This window comes from Lissotriton helveticus, chromosome 1_1 (genome assembly GCF_964261635.1).
Source record: "Lissotriton helveticus chromosome 1_1, aLisHel1.1, whole genome shotgun sequence".
In the NCBI taxonomy this organism is placed as follows: domain Eukaryota; kingdom Metazoa; phylum Chordata; class Amphibia; order Caudata; family Salamandridae; genus Lissotriton; species Lissotriton helveticus.
Window position 1 is genome coordinate 393,573,947 of NC_136057.1, and position 13,292 is coordinate 393,587,238.

Genomic DNA, 13,292 nt, shown 5'->3' on the forward strand with positions numbered 1-13,292 from the left:
AAGGATTTCCTAAATATGGCAATCACACCACCACATATTCACTTTGTGCCTTGCCTTAGCTTGCAGGGGATGATGCAAGTATAAATAGATAATTAACTCACTCCTACTGTCTGGCATGGAGCACTCTAATGAGCACAGTTGAAAGCTACCACCATGCCCTTAACAGAAAATAACATAAGCTCCATAATTCACAAACTGAACTGAAAGCTTTTGCGGTCATTCCCAAAATACATAGGTCTATGCATGCACCTATAATAATATCAGATATAGAAATCTTTCAGTGCAACTCTATATTTACATGTCACACAATAAACAATGAATTTTTAGCACTTAGAATTGAGTTAAAACAGGCATGATTTGCAAATTACAAGTTACATGAAACTGTTTAAGTGGGCACAATACTCATTCAGTCACTTTAGTAGGATTCATGTGACCTGCAGGTCCCAAAAAGGTCTGTGCAACAAGATCATTAACCCATAGGGAAATCTTATAAAAAACACTGTGTGACCTGCATGCTACACTCCCTTATGCACATTAATCATTGGTGCTTTCTTCTAATGAAGAAGGACCAGACCAGAAGGACCAGGAAAAATAAAACCCATAGCTCCCAGGTCAAGATAGCCTGGAAGGTCAGGACCAGAAGGTGTAGGGGAACCAGGACCTAGAGGATCAGTACCAGACAATTCCCAGAGGAATACCAGCACCAACAGCAAGGAGACAGAAGGATCATGACATGGAGAAGGAGGACTGTAACCAGAAGAGCCAGAATAAATAAGACCGAAACATCCCCGATCAAGTGGACCTGGGCTATCAGGACTAATAGGTGCAGGAAAACCAGGATCAGAAGGACCAATACCACACTAATACCCCGAGCAATATGATGAACCACATAAGGAAGGCAGAGGCTGAGGAGTAGGACCAGGTTTCGGAAGAGGACCAGGAGACAGAGCAGAAGGACAGGAACAAAGACTTGGCCTAGGAAGAGGACCCAGAAGAGAGGAGGAGACCAGGATGTTGAGAAGCAAAATAAGTAACAGAAAGATAAGGACCTGAAGAAATATAAGACATAACAGTGGAAGAAGAGTAAGGAAGAGTAGAGGAGAACAGGAGGGAGATGAGAAGGAGGAGAATGGTCAGAATGAAAGCAGGATTAGAACCAGAAGGAGGAAGTGGACCAAGAAGCAGACCAGAAGGATGAGTAGGAGAACCTAGACCAGGGGTACCTAAAGTACCTGGAGGGCTAACACCAAGAGAACCTGGGTGAGAAGAACTTGTAAACCCAGGATCAGGAAGCACCAAGGACACCGTGAACAAGAAAAGGATCATGACTAGGATGTGGCACATGGCCAGAATCACCAGCACTGAGAAGTCCAGGAGGACTAGGACCAAGAAGACCACGATGACCAGAACCTAGAGGATTTGGGCCCTGGGGAGCAGGAGAACCGGGAGCATGAGGACTGTTAAGGACCTGGAGGATGACCAGGAAATTGAGGTATAGGACTAGAGGAGGGGGGACACAAGAAGGCTACGGCGAAAGGAGGATCAGGGGCCAGAGGATAACCATGAGTATGAGGAAGACCAGAACCAGATGACTCAAACCCATACAGGGAATTAGACAAGAAGTTGCACCAAGAGGATGAGCAGGAGCAGTGGGAAGAGGTTGAGGACCTGGAGTAGTAGTAGGAGGATCAGGAGGGTGAGGATTATTATGGAAAGGTGAAGGAGGACAAGAAGGATCAAGATGAGGAGAATGAAAAGGAGCACCCCATCTACTTCTGTGCGGAGGATCACATTCTCCACACTAATCAGTTCAGAGGACGCGACTGTGTCAGACGTCGGAGGGTTTTCGTTTTTTTTTTCTAAAATCTCGAGCTGGGGGGCAAAAGCTTTGTGAGATTTATTTTGGGGATCTGACACATTGATGTCACAGATACTTGGGGCGTATCTGATCTCCCAAGCAAAGAACACGCATGCAGAGAGATCGCTGAAAAGAGAGAATGTCCACTTTCTAACAGGACCTTCCCCTAGTGGGTCACCGTTCGGGGCTTACTTCAGGAGGGCAGACCCCAGGTATGGATACACCCACGAACCATCAGTGAGACATTAAGAGAGAGCCAAGTGATACACCCCCTGAAAAACAGGAATTATCATCAGCCATTCTGCCCCTTTGGAGAGGGCTTGTGGGGTTTTAAGCACAGTCTCCTGCAAGGGTGGAGGGAGCCCGAAAGCCCACAAAAGACAGTTTTTTCTGTGAAAAAAAACAATTGGGGAGGGCCAGCTTGTCTTGGCACTGTGCCATACCCTCACGCCCAAAGGATCCTACAGCCTTTTTGCTTTCCCTGTTGGATTTAGCCCACTAGACACCAGGGTATTTTATATATATAAAAAGGAAATGGGTGGGGTAGGCCCATTCAGGCACTGGGCTTACCCCCACCTCTCAACAGTCTTTGATGGAAAGGCTTGGCCCATACTCCCTGCCCCCAATGCTGCTACAGTCCCTCTGTCCGCTGGGCACTGAAAGCCTACTGGACGCCACAGGTGGAGTTAAAACAAACAAGCATTTGCAATGCAATAGGTCTTGCATTTACGGGAATATAAGCTATTGGCATTGTAAATGACAATGCCTTTTATTTATGTTTTAAAAAGTAAAACATAAATAAAAGGCATTGTCATTTACAATGCAAATAACTCAAACTAAATGTGAGACCTATTGCATTGCAAATGCTTGTTAATGTATATTGAATTATTAATTACCTGTTGTTGTGGTCATCTCTAAATTAGCCAGGCAGCGCTACCTTGTGGCAGACTGTTGCAAGTACCAGTGTTGACAATTAAGTGCCAGTGCTGAACACCAGAAACCACTGGCTCAAATTAAGCATTTGGAGAGTAGTCCTCTGACAGCAGTTGACAATGATTCTGTTGGTTGGTCAGGTATCAGGTTATAGTGCCTGTTTTAGAGAAGACCACTGATGTCAATGAAGGTCTGAAGATAGTGAGTAACCTCTTTTTCCAGGATGTTATTTGAGAAGGGGAGGTTTGGAAATGGTCGGAGGCTGGTCGTATCCCTGGTGGTCAGCTGATGGCTGCTTGAGATGAGAAGTCACGATAATGTGCTTCATGGTCCAGGCAATACTATTAGCAAAGAGGCAATTTGGATCTTGACTAAGTTGTACACTTGTACCATGGGGCACTTGTAGCCATTCACTACCCTAGGTTGCCCCCTAGACCTCATCCAGAATCAGGCCCCGATTATGAGTGGGTCAAAATGCAGAGTTGGGAGATGTGTACTGCACGTGAATATTATCAAATGTGTACCAAAACATTTGAATTTTGGCGTGTTAAGCATCAAAATCCGCATGTTATTTCAACTCCCCTAGTTCTCACAAAAATTCTGAACGCCAGGGAATCCGATTTTATTGGTTGTTATAAATAGCACCTACCCCTCGAATACACTCGGAAACAGGGCCTTATGATTGTCAATAATCCAAGTCTAATTGAGACCACGGGAATATACATGACTGCGAAAGCTTGAAGGAGTACCGCCCGAAAGTCGTATTTTAATCCAAATGAATCTACTTGAGGAGTAAAATCTTGTTAAATCTCCAAAAGCGGCTTCACCCCCAAATCTACTGTAAAGTGCTCCATGACAAGCAATGCATTCTGGGGTTACATACATGGCTAGAGTAAAACTGTCACGGTAAGTGCAAGGAGTTTTGACCAAATTACACGCCATCATGCGATAGCTTCCAGTTTATTGGTACATTCCAGTGTCCCCTGCATGTGCGGAATCTAGGGGTCCCCTTGAATTTTAAGTGATTTTTCTAAACAGTTTCGTCTGTAGTATGCACCAGGATTTGAACACAACAAAATCCCAAATCTGCAGACTTTTCCATGGTCTACCTTTTTCGGGAAAACGCATTAACAAAACTGCATCACGTCACCCCGTGGTGTACACCATTCTAGTTCAAGACACGCCCTCCCGAGCCACCGGCATGCGGAGGACACCTCGCAGGGCCGCCTGGGTGATAGAATCAGCGGCAGGACCACCGCCATCCCGACCATAAAGTATAGCTTGCACAGACTTTTCAAATTAGGGCAGGACGCCGAGCCAGCACTACACTCACGTCTGTCTTGCGAAAGAACTATGGAAACAAGCCGTCTCCGTGGAGCCAACGGGGGAGAGGCACAGTGAAAGCGCGTGATGCGCACGCTGTGTGACACCATCCCTACACGGGATAGGAGATGTGCACGCGTACGGAGTGCACATCTCCTGTCCGTACGCGTGCACATCTCCTGTCCGCGCGTGCCACCTCCTGTCTCCCTTCGAGACAGAAAGCGGCAGCAATAGAGTCTCGTTAGCGAAGCAGCTGCGCTGCATTCGCTAGCAAGACCTAAAAATGGTGGGATGGGGGGCCAGCCAAATGTGACATCGGGTCATAGCCCACATAAATTTCCAAAAATGTTTCTGCCACTACTCGGGCATGGAGCCTGAATAATGCAGCCAAGCCTATAGCAAGCAAGATAAATGGGAATTCTTTTTGGCATAATTTTGATATATGGATCAGTGAAAAGAGGGTTAACTCCCCCATTCTGCCTCCTACTAGTGGCAGAAAGACTCTCTGTTGCTTTGAGATAGTGACTGTAGTGCCAAGGTGGGAAAGTCCTGGTTTCCTCTCTCTTTCCCACTCTTTCCCTAACAAACAAGTCCTGTGTATCCCTGTAACTAGAAGAGTCTGACGGATGTAACTTTATATTACTTTTCTAAATCAGACTTCAGGATAATAGATTACATATTAAAACACACCCTTTAAGTTTTGAGGTACAGTTTATTACTAATGCATTTTTCCTTGCTACATATTTCTAACACGCCTCGATTAGCGGATTTTGGCCGGAACTCCTCGTTTCAAAAGTAAGGTGGAGTTGCCAAAATTCCGCCAATTCCACGCCACTCCCACTAGTCATAAGAAATAGATTGCATATATTAATTCGAACTGAAATATGAAAAATGCTGGTCAGAAGGCATTCAGATTACCACCAGATGGCAGTAAAGTATAAAGTAAAACGTAAACACAGTCGCTTAATGCCATTAAAATAATATAAATAAATGTTTTTTCAAAAGCATAAGGAAAATACAATTATACAGTAAATTACCATTTAAACAAGAAACAGAATGCTTTACATTTTTTGTTCACTTTTTGGTGGTCTCTTGCTCTTTAATTATCTTCTAAATGAATGTTTAACAAACATAAAAGCTGAATAATCACACCCGTAGTGCCCAATCTCTTGAAGGACTGGCATTTAGTCAATAATTATAAAGCCTTTTGTGGACTTCATTGCTTTAAAACTAGCGGTGGAAGCAAGCAGAGGGATGGTGTGTGTGAAGTCCTTGAGTGTATGACAGGAAAATTGATCATTCTAGTATTGAGCAGCTTCGACACCGATATTATGCTTCTGTTTGGCTGATGTTTCTTTGCATACCCTTGACAAAAAAATAAAAATATATAAGAAAAGGATAATGGAATGTAATATTGATATAGTTCAGTTATGTCGACAACCATTCTACGCATGCGCAGTGTTTTTGTGGGCTTGGTTTGGAAGTAGGTGGCAATATAAAATCTGCTATTCCTGGTAAAGCGCTGGATGCCCCACCAACAAAATTGTTGCCAGTGCAATTACCACCACAGTGTTATATCGGTGTTGTTTTCCAGCAATACATTGTCTGAATATAATTCTGATGACAATCCCGCTGAGGGTAGATTGGCTGCACCCACCAGGAATCAGCAGATGTCATTCTCACAGATCCCTTAATGAGTTCCTAAGGCACTCTTTAAAAGTGGCCCCAAAAATTCCAAAATATGGCCCCACATATTAATTACGGGGAGAGAAAAGTACTGCTGGGCAGATTTACAATAACTGGCGCATCCCTGCATATCAGCAGGGATGCACCAGTTATTTTGTGTGACGGTAGAAACCCCTGCCGCCACCATGGATGCCCCACATTTACAATGCAGCGCACCGTGGTGCAAGGATAGACAGATGCGTGACGCATCTGACGGCATAAATGTGACGCAGTGCTGGAGTTGTGTTGCAAGCGCGGCGCAACTCCAGCACTGCTTAGGGGCGCCCTATGCTTTCTGTGCTGCTTCACTCCTTATGCCTGCTACACTCAGGCGTAAGGTTTTGACGCAGCGGGAACATAAAAGTGACTCAGTGAAATCTTGTAGATTTTACGTGGCTTCCTTGCGACGGGACACCCACCCTGCATACATTATACCTGACACAGGTATAATGTAGCGCTGGGCTTTACAACGTTACGCATCTCACTAGATCCGTCACGTTGTAAATATGTTGCATAGTGGCACATTGTTTATACTGCCGCTGCATCACAAAAGTGATGCAATGACAGGCATAAAAGTATCACAAGGGGCTTGTAAATCTGCCCCTGTGAATTTAATGGCCAATTCATTGTGAGGGTGATAGCCTTTGACGTTTGATATATTCTGATCTTCATCACCCTGCTTATCTAAACCAAAATCATCCAGGCCATGAAGAGATCAGAAGGCACTCTCAATGCTGCTGCACAGTGGGAATGCCCAATAGGTCCAGTTCTCGCTGGTATCGGGAACCTGTAAAGAATGTGCCAGTCCAGCCTCCCGTAGAGAGGAACATTTGGTAAAATTGCCTCAGAAACTCCACAAGAGTTTAGAGAATGTTACACAAATTACACTTTCAATAAACCCATTTCATCAAATAGTATTAAAAAGTTAGGTTGAAATGCGGCTCACCACAATCCGCTTTTTTGCAAACTAAACTATTAGTACATAGGTCAGTTTGAATAATATCACAGTGGTTGCAAAAATACTGGTCACAAATTGCAAGCAATATTTTGCACCCAGTGTTCATTACATCTGGCCCTGGATTAGCTGTGGGAGGGAGCTATGTGAGCTATCATGGTTTATTGTGAACCATATCTCCTGACAAACCACAATGCTATTTGTAAAGTGCAAGTTGCCACGGATGTGCCCTCGTAACACTGTTAAACTTGTGTAATGACTAACAAGTTGGAGCTTGGGGCACATGGATAACATGTATCTATCCTTAGGGCACCCCAACGTGCAACTTGCAACTTGCTGCTCTCCACTGAAACAATACTCAAGGAGATGGACAAATGCCATTAATGTAGTTTAACCAAGGGTGTAGCCTTTTATTCACATAGTCACATTGCATCAAAGAGGAATAATAACCATAGTTAAGCATAGATTATTGTTATGAGAAAAAAGGATATCACATCGTCCAAAGACATCGTTATGATAATACAGGATGTAAGATCAGTAAAACAACTCAAATAGTGTGCAAACAATAAAACAGTTGGCAACACTTCGGACTGTGAAAGTGCCCGCAGGCCCCTTTTTCATACCCATTGCCCACGCACTCAACCAAAGGCATCCGGGGCATAACTTAGTGGCAACTTCCCCACTATCACTCAGAGGGATGAGCAATACCCGCAGTTCCACATACACTAGGCTAGGGCATCTCATAGCGCTCAGTTCCTGCCAGAGTCCCCGTCATCAGGTAAACCCCCCAAAATGTTCAACTCCAGGCATCCTAGGTTAGGGCAGAAAGGTCCTGGACCACCAGCAGGTCAGTCCCCCCTCCTGCCTGCCCATTGCCCGCACAAAAGAACATCCCTCCAAGGTGCAAGTTCAGTAAATCAGTCCAAATTTTGGTTAGCCCCCTTTTCAGCTGCAAGAAATCCCGCCACAGGGCGAAGAGGTGTCTGGCGATCTCCCCCTCCCCCCAGCCACCGCCGGCGGCCTCAGTAATAACCTCTAAAACAGTGCGACTGTCAATGCATCCTTAATCTAACCTGACTTGCCCTGTGATGCGTCTATCCCTGGAGAATTGTCAGAACAGGAATATTAATTCCGCCTGGAGCTGGGGGAACTCCTGTTCAGGCTGTAAAGAGTGCCAGACTTGCTGGGTTTACAGAAAATAGCCAGCCTCGCAAGTTGACCTCGGCAACTCTTTATTTGGGAGGTTGAGCCTTTGCCCTACCACAGGCAAGTTTCACAACCAAAGTTCCCTCCAAGCTATAGAAATGCCAGACGCCAGGGGCGTAACACAGGCCCCTGCAGCCCCCGCGGTGCGTGGGGCCCTCACCCTCCAGAGGGCCCGTCAGCACCGCACTTCTGCTGGGGAGCTCTAGATTGAGTCCAGTGGGGGCCCTTTCAAGTACCCTGCAGGGGTCCCCTCAAGGTTCGTTACGCCACTGTACTAGCCCCTGCCTGCAGTGCCTGGCTAGCCTTACCTGGCCTGCCAATGCCTTCTCTGCTACCTGCCCGTCCCGCTCGTGCCTACCTTTGAAGATGCGGGCCAGTCTCAGCCCACAGGTCAGGTGAGTCACCACTTGCTTGTGCGTGTGTGCCGTGCAAAAATACTCTGCCAGTCCAGCTGTGTCTCGCAGTGGTAGCTGCTGTCCCGTCCGTCTTCCAACGTGCCCGTGACAGCTGCACTTTAAAGTGCTAGCGAGAGCATGAATACCATTTATTCTACCACTTTCAAACTTGCTGTGGTTTAAAGTGCCGGCGCCATCTCACCAGAACTGTAATGCTTCCATGCCTGCCCAGTGCAAATCAAACTGTAATACTGTGCTGTTCCTCACAGATGTGCACGGGCGACTCTGTGCAGGGTCGTTTATTCCTTATGTCTCATTGTATGCCTTAATATTCTAGCGCTGCTCAAATCGTAATGCAGTTTTGTGCCAGATGTACATTAATGCTTCACTCTCATGTTATCTGATTCTTTATATTTCAGTGACTGTCATGCAGCACTATACTCTTGAATTAATGGCTCAGTGTCATGCCATCTGCGCCTTAGACTGTCATGGTGTAATGCTGCCCTATACGGTCTGTGTGTTAATGACTGGGTGCCATGTCAACTGCGCCTTAATATTTCAGTGACTTCATGCAGCGCTATACATATGGATTAAGAATTCAGTGTCACGTCATCTGCGCCTCAATATACCATTGACTGTCTTGGATTAATGCAACGCAATACTGCATGTATGTTTATGACTCGGTGCCCTGTTATTTGCGCCTTAATATGTCATTGACCTCATTCAGCAATATAAACATACATTAATGGCTCAGTGTCATGTGCCAAAAATATCAACAGAGGGAGTGAAGAGGTGGTGCAACAAGGCACCGCGGTGGGCTAATCCTCCTCTTACGAACGTCTAAATAATCAACAGAGACCACCTGAAACAGATATACAATACATATTCCGATGGTGTTGGAATACACTCAGTGTGTTAAAATACCCCTCACACACCAAAAGGGCCCTTGGTGTCATGCTTCATCATCGGGGTCTTCCCGCCCCCGCTGCGGGACGGGGCAGTGCTGCGACAAGCGGCTACGCCGGAGCACCTTTTAATTGTGAGTACTATGTGAGTGATAATGGAGTGAGTGTCAGTGAGGTCAGAAGTGATGAACAGTGAATTTAAAGTTAAAAAATACCTGGCCTGGTGTTTAGAAAAAATTATTTAATAGGCACTGGCTGGTATCGTTAAAAGGGGTGAGGCGGAGTGCAAGATCGGGTTACTAGTCTTGCTCTCCTGTGTGGGTCAACATGTTTCGGGGCGACATGCCCCTTCGTCAGGACCGGGATGTATAGATCCCCCTGTCACTCACTAATGCGCTCCCACAGATAGAGAGTGTTGTGTTTGATCAATGTGTATAAATAATTTAAATACACGTGAAAGAAGCTCGGTCAGTAATACTGATGATGTAAGCCTGCAAGGATAAGAACACAGGATTTTAGAAAGAGCGCGGATCCCAATGCGCTTTACTAATGAATACCTGTAAGGAATGAAAATACACATAGGGGAAGAAAACACACTTTAGGCTGTTACATGTCACGCCAAAGACTTCTTAGGGGGACCTGGATAGCCGGATATGAAAAAGACAAAATATATAGAACTGTGGAGAGAAGCATTCATGGGCTTATTGCCTGGCAGGCCGAGGATTTCCCGGAGGGGCCAGGTAACTTCACAGGGTGCAAATGGGAAGGAAAAAACACACATAAAAATGTATACATACATACACACACCAATATAAAGCATCAAAAACTAGCAAAGAGATGCTTATTCACTTTTTATACATACTTATTGAATGATGAGACAATGCCCCATGAGCCAAGCTGGGCGAAGGGTATAGAGGGTCCAACTGTGGGGAGACATGGAGAAATAATGCCAGGACCTAGATTAGCTTTTTACCCTGAGTGAATTAAGGTAGTGTATTCCAGGTCAGGACTGTCGGCTATGCCGTACTTACTCAACCCCCACACCTCAGTGCTTCCTCCTTCGTCAGTGGCTTCCGTGGTAATGGTAAGCCGGGGCAGGGCGGGTCTTATATAGTGAGGCCGTGGCTTGTTAGCAGAGCCTTAATTGATTAACTCGAAACCGATGTGCGTGTTCGGTCGAGTGGTTTGGACGTGTGACCAGAGCGGCCATTGTTAAATGTCCGAGGTCGGCTGGGCCGGGATAGGTATTGGCAAGGGTCGGTTGCATTTCCCTTACGATAGGTAGTAGTTGGCGGAGGGGGTGGGTAGAATGCTAGGATAAGGAGTGTAGGAAACTACTTGAGGACAGACGCAATTATCAAATACTGAGGGAAGACCCGACTGAAGAAGTCAGGATCTGTATCCTCATAATGATTGAGGAAGCAATGGCACACGACTGGCTCACAAAACAAGAGAGCGATTTTCTGATTCAAAAGAATCCAAAAACTCCGTATTTCTACACCATCCCCAAGATTCATAAGGACGCCCCGTATCCACCTGGGCGCCCTATAGTATCGGGAATCCAGTCAATCCTTGAACCCTTATCAAAATTTGCGGACGCTTTCCTGAGACCAATAGTACAGAAGACGAGTACTTATCTAAAAGACACGAAAGCAGTCCTACAGTTGGTAAAAGAGATACCTTTTGACCCCGAACACGACCTCCTGTTGGGACTGGATGTAGAGAGTCTCTACACGAGTCTCCCCCACCGAGAGACTCTAGAAATTATTGAGGAAGTCCTGTTCTCAACCCCATGGGCGTACCACACCCCGAGGCAAGTGGTCCTTGAATGCATCTCCATGACCCTAAAAAAGAATTTCTTCATGTATGAAAACACATACTACCTACAAAAACACGGCACGAGTATGGGCAGCACCTGTGCGCCGAGCCTAGCAGGGCTCTATGTGCACCATCTCGAAGCCACCAGAATCCTGAACGACCAGAACCCCTATAAGAACCATGTGGTCGCATGGAAAAGATACATAGATGACGTATTAGTCATCTGGAGGGGTGATCAAAACTCTGTGGTTCAATTCATGACTTGGCTGAACCAACAAGATCGGTTCCTCAAGTTCACCCACACAGCCTCTAATGAAAACCTTGTTTTCCTTGATTTGAATATCTGCCCCTCTAATGGCAAACTAGAGACATGTACTCATTTCAAGCCCACGGCTAAAAACAGTCTGTTACTATATAGTAGCTTCCATCCACGACATCTACGTGACAATTTACCCTATGGCCAGTTCCTTCGCCTTAGGCGTAATTGCAGCGCTATCCAAGACTTTAAAACCCAAGCAGCTGATTTGAAAACTAAGCTCAGTAACAGGAACTACCCTAGCAAGGTAGTCAACAAGGGTTTTAAGAGAGCACGGAACAACAACCGAGATGCCCTTTTGGAAACTACAGCAGAAAAAGAACAAGACCAACGCCCGATTTGTGTCACAACGTACAACACCAATTCGAACCAGATCACAAAAATTGTGAACAGACACTGGAAAATTTTGAATTGCGGAAAACTAGATTTCCCAAAACCAATGTTTGCACACAGGCGTGGTAAGAACCTGAAGGATCTGCTGGTCCACACGAGACCTAAACAACTCACGAACGAGAGACCCTCTGCCATTTCAACCATTGGAGGGCACCACCCATGTGGCTCGTGCACATCCTGTCAATATACAAAAAAAAGTCGTAACATAACTTTTTCTAACAAATCCACATGGGAACAACGTTCCTTTACCAACTGCAATAGCCGGAATTTGGTCTATTTGATCACCTGCCCATGTAAAAAAGAGTACATTGGCATGACCACACGACCGGTCAAGATACGAATGGGCGAACATCGAAGCAACGTACGTTGCAAAAAAACTACCACAAGAATGGCCACCCACTATGCCACAATGGGTCACAGTATAGACGATCTGCAATGGACAGTCATAGAAGCCTACGGGAGTGACAAGGACCTTCTTGCAAAAGATCAACGTTGGGTCTATCGCTTGGGCACGCATCTCACAGGATTAAATGACGATATTCCTTGGTCGCAATTTAAGGCATGATTAAAACCTAAGCGAGTTCCATAGTTCGGGACCTTAATACAGTACTAATATAAAACTCAACACCATCGTGTCCCACCAGCAATCACAGAACCTGCAATGTGGTCCTGGCCGACATGACGTGTAAATATGTATGATAATCTCGAATTTTTATTTTATTTATTCCTTTTTACAAACTGTGTGCAAAAAATAAGAGTTTTTCGCTCTGAATAGCTGTAACCTAACAAGAGCCTCTTTATTTTCCCACCTATAAGTAAGTGGTACATAATTTGAGAATATCAGTCTTCACCCATGTACAACCTCTGCCTACAGGACAGTTGGTAAATAACACATGTTCCGCTTTGACAATGATTTATACATCTTCAGAAGCGTCCCTCCGTATATCCATTGGCAAAAACCCCCCCCAGGCTCCTGATGAGCAGCGCGGAGGAACACCTCCCTCCCGCGCATGCGCGACAAGATAGTCACTATGCAGCACTACTGCGCATGCGCGGAGTGTAGACACTTCACCGCGCAGGCGCATGTGTCGCCTGACACGCAGATACTAGCATCAGAGCGGACCTGGGGTGTATCCTAGCATTCTACCCACCCCCTCCGCCAACTACTACCTATCGTAAGGGAAATGCAACCGACCCTTGCCAATACCTATCCCGGCCCAGCCGACCTCGGACATTTAACAATGGCCGCTCTGGTCACACGTCCAAACCACTCGACCGAACACGCACATCGGTTTCGAGTTAATCAATTAAGGCTCTGCTAACAAGCCACGGCCTCACTATATAAGACCCGCCCTGCCCCGGCTTACCATTACCACGGAAGCCACTGACGAAGGAGGAAGCACTGAGGTGTGGGGGTTGAGTAAGTACGGCATAGCCGACAGTCCTGACCTGGAATACACTACCT